A 14,382-nucleotide genomic window follows, 5' to 3' on the forward strand; every position below is an offset into this window, starting at 1 on the left:
ATAATTTAAATCTTTTTATGTCTGCTAGTTAAACTTGATACTTTTCTCCTCCTCCTCCTCCTAAAGAGTCCCCTTCCCAGTCAGTATATAATTCAAAATAAAATGTTTTCTCTTTTCTTCAATAGGGTAGATATATTGACACAAAGACTCCAAGATCTAGTCCTTATAGCAAATAAGTTCTTATAGCAGAAATGCATGGATTAGACATCATTGCCATTAAAACCAGCCAATTACCTTCCCTTTCTCTGACTGAATTGGTTCTAAGTGACTTGTTATATTTGGGTTTCCATATAGAATTTCCGACAGAGGTGAAACTGAATTGATGAACTGGCACAAGTTTCTTGTACTCTTTGCACTTATATTAATCATTACAAATCAGTAAGTTGACATTATTTCTAGGCAAATATTTTGTGAGTTTAGTTGCCCTATTCCATTCCCTGGGTCCAATTAATTCTGGGTATGCTAGCAAAATAAAATTCATGGATAAGCAAAATCAAGAAGCAGATCATAGATCAAGTATTCACCTTCAACACTATGTAAACAATTAACTTACAAAGGAAGAACATAAACTACATAAAGACGACATGCTGTACTGGAGGACACTTGAAACACAAACTTTAGAGTAAGAAATATATGAAATTTAATCCATGCTTAGACATTTATTACTGTTTGAAGAAATGTTGAGATAGTTCCTAAAACTTATTTTAAATGCTTAACACACTTGAACATGCCCACACTCACATTAACTTGGTATTTGTTATTTTAAATTTTTAGATGGCACATGCATCCTGCTGTATGCACTAATAGGAATGGGCTTTATTATAAAGGAAATAACCCTGGTTCTTAGAACTAAGGAATGTTTAAGTAAAGGATATATAACTAGGGCTTATTCTTTGGATATTACTCCACCAGCTCCCATGCTGTCCTGTGATGTCAGCCACTATTATGATGGAGAAAACCAATCCTAGACCGGTCTCTTTATGCTTTAACAACAGTCAGTAGCTGATTTCATTGCCACTCCCTTCTTCTTGCTTTCTAGCAATTAGAATAGTAGTTGTATGACATGCTAGGACTTACCCATGAATATGGTGCCCAGAGAACATTTTTGAGTAGCAGCCACTGTACTCCCCCAGTTTAGCACAAACTGTAAAAGTGACCCATGTGGAAACATCCACCATTACTATGGGGAATAGTGGTTTATATTTTAGCACTACAGAGGCCCAATGCTAGACCATGGATGGACATGACAAGAAGAGAATGCCAGATGAGACTCAGAACCTATCAAGTCCCCACAGCCGGGATAAATCTCTGCTTGAAACATATGCTATAGTTTTGGTTAAAAATAATAAAGCTTTCTTCTTGTTTAAGCAATAGAGGATTGGAATTGTTGCTTTTACTTTTGGCACATTCATAGATGGAGGGAATCCATCAAACACTGTCAACACTTTGGGGCTACAATTCTTACAAGAATCCCTCTAAGACCCATCAGTTAAAACAGGTATAATATTATCTACCTAACTGAATAGTTAGACATAAAATATATAAAGGAATTTGTATATAATAGGAATTTAAGACATGCTAGTTTTTAAACTCATTATTATAAATTGGAGCTGGCTAGGGCCTTGCATCATTGTAGGGGGAAAAACTATGACTCATCCCAATAGCCACATGCTTATGAATAACATTTCTTGCCACGTTTTCATTGTAGGAACTTTTTAAAGGCGATTCACAGAAGATGAATGTTTCTAATAAATTGTAATAATTTGCTACTTTAAGAAATGTAAGTATCCAGCCTAATCTGCCAGATTTTAAGAAAACTTACAAAGAAGTAATAATAAATGAGTTCCTATATTTAAACTGGCTTAGAATAAATGGAACTCATGATATTCTGTGGTAGCACTATTGGTATGCTATTGAATTAGTACACATATCGCAATTTAAAAGGTTGGAGACACTGTGAGGATATGGGGGGGGAGATTAGGACTTTGAAATATGTGGTGTTAACAACTGTGCACAATAGGTGGCATTCAGAAAAGAATGTCATGATTTTCAGCCTGTGAAGGGAAACAACAAAAACAAAAACAAAACTCTAGTGAGCAAATCCTGAGCGTACATATACTGAATCCATGCAAAGAAATAGACGTTGGTTGCTTTACTGCAATTATTTTAGGATATGCCGTTATTAGAAATATGAGGAGAGGGGAATTCTATAGTGGATAATCCCTGAGGAAACAGCTCTACACTCTACCTCAAACTGTAATATGATTCCCATCAATCTGTGAAAGCTTTATGTTGTGCTATATTTAAAGGTGAAGAACCTTAAAAGAAAAATATAATGTCCTTGAAGGAAGGATTTTATGATAAGACACTGTCTTTTGGTGAGAAACAAAATACAGGAGAACTCGTCTCACAGTATACACACTGCTTATTTGAAAAAAAAAAAAAAGGAAAAAAAATTGACTCTTTACCCTCCATATCGACTCATAAAGGGAATTTTTATTTTCAGCAAGGTTGAAAACCCGACAGCCTGACATGCATAATGAAGGACAGCCCCAAATTTGAAGGGATACAATAGATAATGCTGAGAGAATGGGAAGGAAATCACATATTTTGTTATTCAGAAGAAAGTACAATGTCAGAATAAAAGTAAAATGTCATGTCAATGTCAAAGTACAGTGTCAGAATAACAGCCATCCAAATGGACAAATATGAGAAAATATCTGAGACACAAAGATAAGGAATCAAGTAAGGAAATACATTTGGAAATGCATAGTTATTTGGAATTATAATGTTTCAAATAATTATGAGAACCCTAAAAATTTAAAATTATTTGAACTGTGCCTTCAGAAATATCACATGAAGTAATTGTTATATGCTAGTGTCATGAAGTGAGCTAATCACTTGTTTCAATTTTTGTTTTAATAGACATTAGTTTTTAGAGCAGCTTTAGGTTCACAGCGAAGCTGAGTAGAACATACAGAGATCTCCCATATGCCCCCATGCATGCATGGCCTCCTCCACTGTCAACAAGTTTTTAAATGTGTTCGTGGGAGAGGTGTAACCATCACTATTGAGAGGAAAATCACGAATGTTCAAGAAACTTAGAAATAAGTGAAACCCACGAATAGATGGGATTAGTCATCTGTATGAAATAACACAAGAGACTTTCTGAAGACGTGTCATAGAGAAGTCTATAAAAATACAAAATCAAACAGGATAATAACCAAAACATAATGTGATCACAACTAAGAAACCTAGAAAATTTTTTTTTTTTTTACACAGTCTTTCTTCACACAAAGTATAGGATAGGCACCTCAGGTAATCTAGAAAAAGAGGGTGTCACATAACAGGGATTGATCAATCTGCTTCTGATACAAATGGGGAGAGAAGGCCAAGACTGGGGGACTCAAACATTTGGTGAGTGAACACAGCTATCAAAACCATTATGTCTCCCAAGCAACTTCTCCCTTTGGCTCCAGGTTTGGCATATACAATTCTGGGTATAACTGACTTCTGATATAGACTGGGAGAGAATAAACTGACCATTCCACACAAATTTGCAACCTACTTGCATTTATTTATTTTTTATTATATGTTCATTATTTGCATTCTGGTTAAAAAGAAAATCTTTTTCACTCACATTCTAATCAACACTGTCTGTCATCATAATAACATTAGATTTTATGTATGCATCTAAAAAATTTTTTTTAATTAAAAGATAAGTTCTCTTTTCATATCTGTCATTGACAGTACTGTTAGCCTTGCTAGTCTCTCCAATTTTTTCTTTTTTTAGCCAAATAACTAAAGGTGGCCTAAAATAAAGCAAGCCCTTAAACTGTACTCTACCATTACAAAGCAATCACTGTAAAGAATATGAAGATGAATGTGACATTTTTTACATTCATAGGACTAAGTGAAAAATTTAAAAACAATGTTTATCGTATAAGAATTTAAAGTAGCAACAAAAATACTGCAGGATGTGAATGATTAAATGACAAAATAACCATATAAGTGGTATAAAACAGAAAGTAAGATTTAAGTCTTTAGATTGAACTTGGGAGTGGTCAAGAGGAGACAAAAAATTATTTTAAAAATATACATAGGATTATAGTTTCTACTTCCATTGTAGAGAACTGGAAAGAGCATCATTCCCCCTTTTCACAACAAAAAATGAGAAACTCCAAGTTGCCAACTTTTCTTGAACCCATCAGAAAGCTGAGGTTGCAAGGTAATAAACTAGCTCAAAATCTAGGGAGAGACAAGTGCGTATGGGGAGAGATAGAGTAGAAGCACCTGTTTATTTGGAACAAATGCAGCCACCGTTTGAAGAATTCAGCTAGAGTTGTTCACAGATTGGCGGATGCTGAGTATGAGCTATGCGGAGCCCCAGAGGAATGCAGATGTAGGGAAAGTCTGCCCCCACTGAAAGGCTCTTCTCCTTGGACCTCACTGAATGAGTTCTGAGGAACGGTCCCTCATGGTGCAGGCATGGGGCATGAGAACAGCAGCAGCTGCTGAGAGGCACAAAGTCCCACTCAAATCCTTCTCTCCTGTTTCCCCTACAGACCAAAGCATTAAACTTCAGGGGAAGGAGCAATAAAAATTGTCATCCTCGGGACACCACTGAAAACCCACTGGTATGAGGAGGGAAGAGAAAAAAACAATCTCTCTGGCTGAGGGACAGGAACAGGAGCTAAGCCCAGAGTTGGTGGAGAACAGGAGCACTAAGAAGCCACACTCCCAAGCCAGGGACGCATTGCCTTACTTAGGACTGAGGCCTAACAGAGAAGGACTTTTTCCCTGGCCCCCAACCAACCTAATAAGCACCAAGCAACAAGTAACAAGTAACAGTGAAATACTGTGGAAAAGAGTTGCAAAAGCATAGAGACATTCTTGGCACAGCATTAAGAGGAGACCTAAAGCTGAGAATGGAAGAGATATTGAGAAAAATTCTCTGACAGTCCATGACAATCCATACTGGAGCCCGAGGCAAAAGGAAAAATGAGTGTCCCTGTACACACTCATCAAAATATCCTCTCAGACTTTGAACCAAGTGACAAAAGTGGATAAAACTTCTACAATAAGTACACATGATTATTTCACAACAGAAAAGCATATTCAAAGAGCTGAAAAGAAAAAAAACAAAAATAAGACTTTCCAGCCATAATTCTATGTTCACCAAATATATATGTTATAATGGAAAGAGGAAGACCTTCTGAGACAAACAAATCTCTAGGAATTTTATTGCCAGCAAATCTTCACTGTAAGAAATGTTAAGAAAAGCTATTCTGTAAGAAGAAATAAATCAGAAAAATAGGATCTACAAAAAGAAGAGTAATGCAAAGAAAATGGAATAAAAGTATAAAATATTTTCTCTTAATATTTAATTGCTCTGAAATACAAATGATTGTCTTAAGCAAAAATACTGGCTATTTATTGTGTATTTATAGCATATATAAAAGTAAGATGCTCAACAATAAAAACACAAAGAATGTATTTGTATGCTTGGTTTGATCTGTTCACTTATATTCATATATTATACATAACTCAGTATAATATTATTGGAAAATACACTCTGATTAATTAATGATGTATATTACAACCCAAAGGACAACTAAAAATTTTAGAAGAGGTATAAATAATAACTCAACAGTGCAGATAAAAGAGAATAAAAAAATGGATACTCCATTATCCTTTAAGAAGTTACAAAAAAGAGGGAAAAACGATAACAAAAAAGAGAAGGAACAATTAGAAAAACAACTACAAGATGGTAGATTTTAACCCAACCACATCAATAAACAAATATAAACAGTCTAAACACACCAATTAAAAGACACAGAATGTCAGATAGGGTAAAAAGACTAAAGTATATCATATGCTATCTATAATAAACTTACTTTACACATAAAGACATAGAGAGGTCAATAGTAAAAATCATTCAAAACATTCACTAAGATAGACCATGTTCTGTGCTGTAATACAAATTTCACCACATTTAAAAGAGTATAAATCAGATAAAGTATGCTCCCAGACCATAAGTGAAACAAATGAGAAATAATATCTAGAAAGCCCCCAAATATTTGGAAATTAAACAACACACTTCTAAATAACCTATGGTTCAAAAGGGAAGTTTTAAAGGGAAATTTTAAAATATTTTGAACTAAGTGAAAATAAAAATACAACATGTTAATATTTGTGGGATACAGCTAACAAAGTGCTTAGAAGGAAACTTATAGCAATAAATATATAATTTAGAAAAGAAAGCAGTTCTCAAATCAGTAATTTAAGACATCTTAGAAACAACAAAAAGAATAAATTAAACCCAAAACAAGAAGGAAAGAAGTAGTAAAGATAAACAAAAATCAATGCAATTGAAAGAATAAAGACAATAGAAAAAAATAATAAAAGCAAAAGCTATTTCTTTGAAAATATCAATCAAATTGATAAACCTCTAGCCAGACTCACCATGATAAAAAAAAAAAGAAGCAAATTACCTATATCAGGCATAAAAAAAGATACCACTGTAGACCCTTTGGAGAAAATATTTGCAAATTACATATCTTACAAAGTACTTGTATTCAGATTACACTAAGACTTTCAAAACTCAACACTAAGAAAACAAATCTATTAAAAAATGCACAAAAGATTTAAACAGTCACTTTGCCAAAAAAGATAAATGGAAGCTAAACATATGAAGATATGCTCAACATCATTAGTCAATAGGAAAATATAAACTCAAAAGAAATGCCATTTTATACCTATTATAATAGCAAAAAAATTATAAAAACAAAAAAATAAACAACATCAACTACTAGGGAAGGTGTGGAGTAACTGGAACTCTCACACTTTGCTGGAGAGAATGCCAAGGGGAACAAGCACTTTGGAGAAACACCTTGGCATTTTCTGGTAAAGTAAATATGTACTCACCCATGTGACCCATCAATCACACTCCAAGGTATTTATACATGAGAAATGAAAACTTACATTAACCCAAAACCCCTCTATTAGAATGTTTATGGAGGCTGTATTCATAATTACCAAAAGGTAGAAACAGTCAAAATTTTCTTAAACTTGTGAATGGGAAAACAAACTGTGGTACACCCACAATAGTATATCATCCAGCAGCAAAAGGGAACCAACTTATTATACTTGTAACAACATAGAGGGCTCTCAAATGCATTGTGCTGAATGAATGAATCTACACCCCAAAGGCTACATACTGTATCATTCCATTTGTATCATATTATGGAGACAAATCTACAGTTACAGAGAATAGATCAGTAGTTTCCAGAAGTGGGGTTTGGAGGAAGGATTAACTACAAAGCAACAGTAGAAAGCAAATATGGGGGGTAATGGAAATTTTCTGTATTGTGTATGGGGTGCATATATGACTTAAGCACTTGACAAAACCTGTAGACTGTACACCACAAAGGGATACTCTCACTGTATGTAAACTGAAAAATAAATTTTAAAAGAACTAAAATTATTTTTATATTAAAAAAATCTATGATCAGCTGGAGGTTTATAGAGAGCTCAAAGACATAAGCCATGTCCAAAAAAATTCATGGAAGAGAATGAATACAAGTTTAACATGTGTGTATTTTATCCCATAAACAATGAACAAGAGGGAGCACATTTATCCCTTGAGTCATAGTCTCATTTTCTAGGTATTTATAAAATATTTCTGAAAAGAAGAATGAGATCAGTGGAGACAAGATTCCACAGTATGTGTGTGATATTGACCAAAAAAATAAAGAACACATGACATTGAATAGTAGTTTTTAATATTTCTAGCAAATTTTGGAAGAAATAAAACCATTAACTATCTAAAGGGCAAATAAGTCAGGGAAATAGCCTGTTTTTAGAAAAAAAACTTTCATGATTAATAACCTTGAAAATTCTCTAAGGGAGTTATGTGTTTATGAAATTCTTTTTAAAAAGTAGTTATGTGGCATATTTGTGGCTTGTTAAAATATTTCACAGAGACCCTTAGAAAATTTACCTCTAAACTGCATTCATGATAGTTTAAACACAAACACTTGTAGTCACTATTACAATGTGCGTACTTTTCAAAAAAAATTACCCACATTTTATAACTTTACACATTTTATTTCATAAAAAGATAGTAAAATATCATAGAAAGGTGTGGTGAGAGTGTATGTTTCTCATGCCCAAAAGAGGTAATGGGAAAATATTTCAGGTCACAAAATGGTAAAAGGTAATACTGATAATGAAAATACTTAAGAAACATACATAAGATCAGTACACTTTAACAGTTCCCTGATTAGAAGTACGGATGAAATAGCAACCCCTATTAAAGCAAAAATTTATACATATGTACATATCTCTGTCTGTATGTCTGTGTATATACGCATATGTGTACATATATATAAAAACTATGTGTGTATATATATTTAAACTGTGTATATATATGTATATATACACATATATATCTATACTGCAACATAAACATGAAGAGAATTTCTTACTAGCTAATAGGTAATTTTGTTTAAAAATTTCCATTCTATATTTTTAACATTTTTTTCTAAAATTAATCTAATATTTATATGTTACTTAAACCAAAACAACAAAAAATAAATTCCAGGAATGCTGTTTTCTCTTAAGGGTGGTTCCTATTCAGTTTGAAAATTTTTATTTAACAATATTCTAATTGTATTTTTTAAAGGTTACATTTATCCTCTTGCTGAGCTTTACAAAAAAAACCTGAAATATTGCTAAGTATTTATATTAGTCTTATGGCTTATGTACATTTTCTCATTCTATTCTCACAACAGTTCTATGGATTAAGTATTAGTTTTCTCATTTATAAATTGGAATAATGAGTCCCAGAGCAGTTAAATCCCTTTTGCTTTTTCACATATTTATTATACTATGGTAAAATCAGATTAAAATAAGGGTTCTATTATCTAGTGTTCAATATAGTTTTATTTCTGTTTCTTCTACTCTGTGGCATATTTAAAAGAAAAAAAAAACATTCATTGACAAGTCCTATGGAAGTTGCTCTTTGGATAGATTAAGGTATAGTCTTTCTATTAAGGCTAAGGGTTTAGAGATTTGAAAAGGTACTTATTTGCATATAAAAGAATTGTCTATATAGAAAAATCACACTGATTCCACAAAAATACTTCTAGAACTAAAAAATGAGTTTACCTAGATCACTGTATACAAGGTCAAAATGCCTTATCAGAACGCGATCATCTCCCAGGTTTTGGAATCTCTCAGAATTGTTCAATTTAGGGTTTCTAGTTGTTCCCCTGGCCTTCTAAATGTGCTGCTTGGTATTCAGTTAATAAAGTCAAAGTAACTCACAAAATTTCCTGGAGCACTTTTCTGAGTAGCTTCCTCCTCTCTGATATACAGCCTGTTTTCCGGGCCATTTCAGCTACCCCAAACTTCAATCTCAGTCTTCACAACTCATCAAGACCCCTAGGCTCTGTTTAAGAACTCCCCATTTGAAATGTGATTCAGTAAATGCTTCAAGATAGAAAGCTGGGATGATTGTATGACTCACCTCACTTTTTCCCCTTCTGCTAGGAACTACGATTATTCACTTCTTGCAGTTCAATATTTGAATGCAGTTATTTCTTACTTCATTCAGTTTTCTAGTTGATTTATGAAAGAGAGGAAAATTCAATCCTGATTTCTTCATCATAGCTAGAAACAAAAGTATAAATTTTAATTATATTAAAGTAAACTGATCCATTATACTCTAGTGCAATATTTACACTAAGAGTAAAGCACAATATAAGATTTCAAAGACATTTAAAGGCCATGGTTATTATTGTCTTATTTGAGCTACTGGAATGGAAAGGTTGAGATACTGATTTTGCTGATTAGCTTAGCCTATAGCCTTCTAAGCAGGGAAAAAAAGAAGTGGTACACAGATGGACAAGGTGTTTTTAAAATTTTTTTATACTGATGTAGTTTCAAATGTGCAAAAATGATACAAGGAGAATACACAGAATATCTGTTTACCTGTATTAGTTTTCTATGCTGGTAACCAAACAGTACAAACTTAGCAGTTTAAAGCAACATATATGTATCACCTCAATGTTTACATAAGTCAGGAGTCCAGGCATAGATTAGCTGGCTCTTGTGCTCAGAGTCCCTCAATCAAAGTGCCAGTCAGGTAATGTTCCCTTCTGGAGTTTAGGATCATCTTATACCCTCACATGATTGTTGGCAGAATTCAGTTTATTTTAGCTAAAGGACTGAGCTCTCATTTTTTTTGTTGTTTACAACTTTATTGGAGTATAATTGCTTCACATTGGTGTATTAGTTTCTGCTTTATAACAAAGTGAATCAGTTATACATATACATCTGTTCCCATATCGCTTCCCTCTTGCGTCTCCCTTCCTCCCATCCTCCCTATCCCACCCGTCCGATCTTTGTTCTCAAGATTGCTTTGGCTATTCGGGGTCTTTTGTGTTTCCATACAAACTGTGAAATTTTTTGTTCTAGTTCTGTGAAAAATGCCAGTGGTAGTGATAGGGACTGCATTGAATCTGTAGATTGCTTTGGGTAGTAGAGTCAATTTCACAATATTGATTCTTCCAATCCAGCAGCATGGTATATCTCTCCATCTATTTGTATCATCTTTAATTTCTTTCATCAGTGTCTTATAATTTTCTGCATACAGGTCTTCTGAATCCTTAGGTAGGTTTTTGTTTTGTTTTTTCTGTTTTTTTTGTTTTTTGCGGTACATGGGCCTCTCACTGTTGTGGCCTCTCCCGTTGCGGAGCACAGGCTCCGGAAGCGCAGGCTCAGCGGCCATGGCTCACGGGACCAGCTGCTCTGCGGCATGTGGGATTTTCCCGGACCGGGGCACAAACCCGTGTCCCCTGCATCAGCAGGCGGAATCTCAACCACTGCGCCACCAGGGAAGCCCCCTTAGGTAGGTTTATTCCTAGATATTTTATTCTTTTTGTTGCAATGGTAAATGGGAATGTTTTCTTGATTTCACTTTCAGATTTTTCATCATTAGTGTATAGGAATGCCACAGATTTCTGTGCATTAATTTTGTATCCTGCTACTTTACCAAATTCATTGATTAGCTCTAGTAGTTTTCTGGTAGCATCTTTAGGATTCTCTATGTATAGTATCATGTCATCTGCAAACAGTGACAGCTTTACTTCTTCTTTTCCGATTTGGATTCCTTTTATTTCCTTTTCTTCTCTGATTGCTGTGCCTAAAACTTCCAAAACTATGTTGAATAAGAGTGGTGAGAGTGGGCAACCTTGTCTTGTAACTGATCTTAGTGGAAATGGTTTCAGTTTTTCACCATTGAGGACGATGTTGGCTGTGGGTTTGTCATATATGGCCTTCATTATGTTGAGGAAAGTTCCCTCTATGCCTACTTTCTGCAGGGTTTTTATCATAAATGGGTGTTGAATTTTGTCAAAAGTTTTTTCTGCATCTATCAAGATGATCATATGGTTTTTCTCCTTCAAGTTGTTAATATGGTGTATCACGTTGATTGATTTGCGTATATTGAAGAATCCTTGCATTCCTGGAATAAACCCCACTTGATCATGGTGTATGATCCTTTTAATGTGCTGTTGGATTCTGTTTGCTAGAATTTTGTTGAGGATTTTTGCATCTATGTTCATCAGTGATATTGGCCTGTAGTTTTCTTTCTTTGTGACATCCTTGTCTGGTTTTGGTATCAAGGGGATGGTGGCCTCGTAGAATGAGTTTGGGAGTGTTCCTCCCTCTGCTATATTTTGGAAGAATTTGAGAAGGATAGGTGTTAGCTCTTCTCTAAATGTTTGATAGAATTCACCTGTGAAGTCATCTGGTCCTGGGCTTTCGTTTGTTGGAAGATTTTTTTTATCACAGTTTCAACTTCAGTGCTTGTGATTGGTCTGTTCATATTTTCTATTTCTTCCTGATTCAGTCTTGGCAGGTTGTGCATTTCTAAGAATTTGTCCATTTCTTCCAGGTTGTCCATTTTATTGGCATAGAGTTGCTTGTAGTAATCGCTCATGATCTTTTGTATTTCTGCAGTGTCAGTTGTTACTTCTCCTTTTTCATTTCTAATTCTATTGATTTGAGTCTTCTCCCTTTTTTTCTTCATGAGTCTGGCTAATGGTTTACCAATTTTGTTTATCTTCTCAAAGAACCAGCTTTTAGTTTTATTGATCTTTGCTATCGTTCCCTTCATTTCTTTTTCATTTATTTCTGATCTGATTTTTATGATTTCTTTCCTTCTGCTAACTTTGGGGTTTTCTTGTTCTTCCTTCTCTAATTGCTTTAGGTGCAAGGTCATGTTGTTTACTTGAGATGTTTCCTGTTTCTTAAGGTGGGACTGTATTGCTATAAACTTCTCTCTTAGAACTGCTTTTGCTGCATCCCATAGGTTTTGGGTTGTCATGTCTCCACTGTCATTTATTTCTAGGTATTTTTTTATTTCCTCTTTGATTTCTTCAGTGATCACTTAGTTATTAAGTATTGTTTAGCCTCCATGTGTTTGTATTTTTTACAGATCTTTTCCTGTAATTGATATCTAGTCTCATAGTGCTGTGGTCGGAAGAGATACCGGATATGATTTCAATTTTCTTAAATTTACCAAGGCTTGATTTTTGACCCAAGATATGATCTATCCTGGAGAATGTTCCATGAGCACTTGAGAAAAATGTGTATTATGTTGTTTCTGGATGGAATGTCCTATAAATATCAATTAAGTCCATCTTGTTTAATGTATCATTTAAAGCTTGTGTTTCCTTATTTATTTTCATTTTGGATAATCTGTCCATTGGTGAAAGTGGGGTGTTAAAGTCCCCTACTATGAGTGTATTACTGTCGATTTCTCCTTTTATGGCTGTTAGTATTTGCCTTATGTATTGAGGTACTCCTATGTTGGGTGCATAAATATTTACAATTGTTATATCTTCTTCTTGGATCGATCCCTTAATCATTATGTAGTGTCCTTTTTTGTCTCTTCTAGTAGTCTTTATTTTAAAGTCTATCTTGTCTGATATGAGAATTGCTACTCCAGCTTTCTTTTGATTTCCATTTGCATGGAATATCTTTTTCCATCCCCTCACTTTCAGTCTGTATGTGTCTCTAGGTCTGAAGTGGGTCTCTTGTAGACAGCATATATATGGGTCTTGTTTTTGTATCCATTCAGCCAATCTGTGTCTTTTGGTGGGAGCATTTAGTCCATTTACATTTAAGGTAATTATTGATATGTATGTTCCTATTCCCATTTTCTTAATTGTTTTGGGTTCGTTATTGTAGGTCTTTTCCTTCTGTTGTGTTTCTTGCTTACAGAAGTTCCTTTAGCATTTGTTGTAAAGCTGGTTTGGTGGTGCTGAACTCTCTCAGCTTTTACTTGTCTGTAAAGATTTTAATTTCTCCATCAAATCTGAATGAGATCCTTGCTGGGTAGAGTAATCTTGGTTGCAGGTTTTTCCCCTTCATCACTTTAAATATGTCCTGCCAGTCCCTTCTGGCTTGCAGAGTTTCTGCTGAGAGATCAGCTGTTAACCTGATGGGGATTCCCTTGTGTGTTATTTGTTGTTTTTCCCTTGCTGCTTTTAATATGTTTTCTTTGTGTTTAATTTTTGACAGTTTGATTAATATGTGTCTTTGCGTAATTCTCCTTGGATTTATTCTGTATGGGACTCTCTGTGCCTCCTGGACTTGATTAACTATTTCCTTTCCCATATTAGGGAAGTGTTCAACTATAATCTCTTCAAATATTTTCTCAGTCCCTTTCTTTTTCTCTTCTTCTTCTGGAACCCCTATAATTCGAATGTTGGTGCATTTAATGTTGTCCCAGAGGTCTCTGAGACTGTCCTCAGTTCTTTTCACTCTTTTTTCTTTATTCTGCTCTGCAGCAGTTATTTCCACTATTGGATCTTCCACGTCACTTATCCGTTCTTCTGCCTCAGTTATTCTGCTATTGATCCCATCTAGAGTGTTTTTAATTTCATATATTGTGTTGCTCATCCTTGCTTGATTCATCTTTAGTTCTTCTAGGTCCTTGTTAAATGGTTTTTGCATTTTGTCTATTCTATTTCCAAGATTTTGGATCATCTTTACTATCATTATTCTGAATTCTTTTTGAGGTAGACTGCCTATTTCCTCTTCATTTGTTAGGTCTGGTGGGTTTTTATCTTGCTCCTTCACCTGCTGTGTGTTTTTCTGTCTTCTCATTTTGCTTATCTTGCTGTGTTCGGGGTCTCCTTTTTGCAGGCTGCAGGTTCGTAGTTCCCGTTGTTTTTGGTGTCTGTCCCCAGTGGCTAAGGTTGGTTCAGTGGGTTGTGTAGGCTTCCTGGTGGAGGGGACTAGTGCCTGTGTTCTGGTGGATGAGGATGGATCTTGTCTTTCTGGTGGGCAGGTCCACGTCTGGTGGTG

Source organism: Hyperoodon ampullatus (assembly GCF_949752795.1).
Source record: "Hyperoodon ampullatus genome assembly, chromosome: 13".
In the NCBI taxonomy this organism is placed as follows: Eukaryota; Metazoa; Chordata; class Mammalia; order Artiodactyla; family Ziphiidae; genus Hyperoodon; species Hyperoodon ampullatus.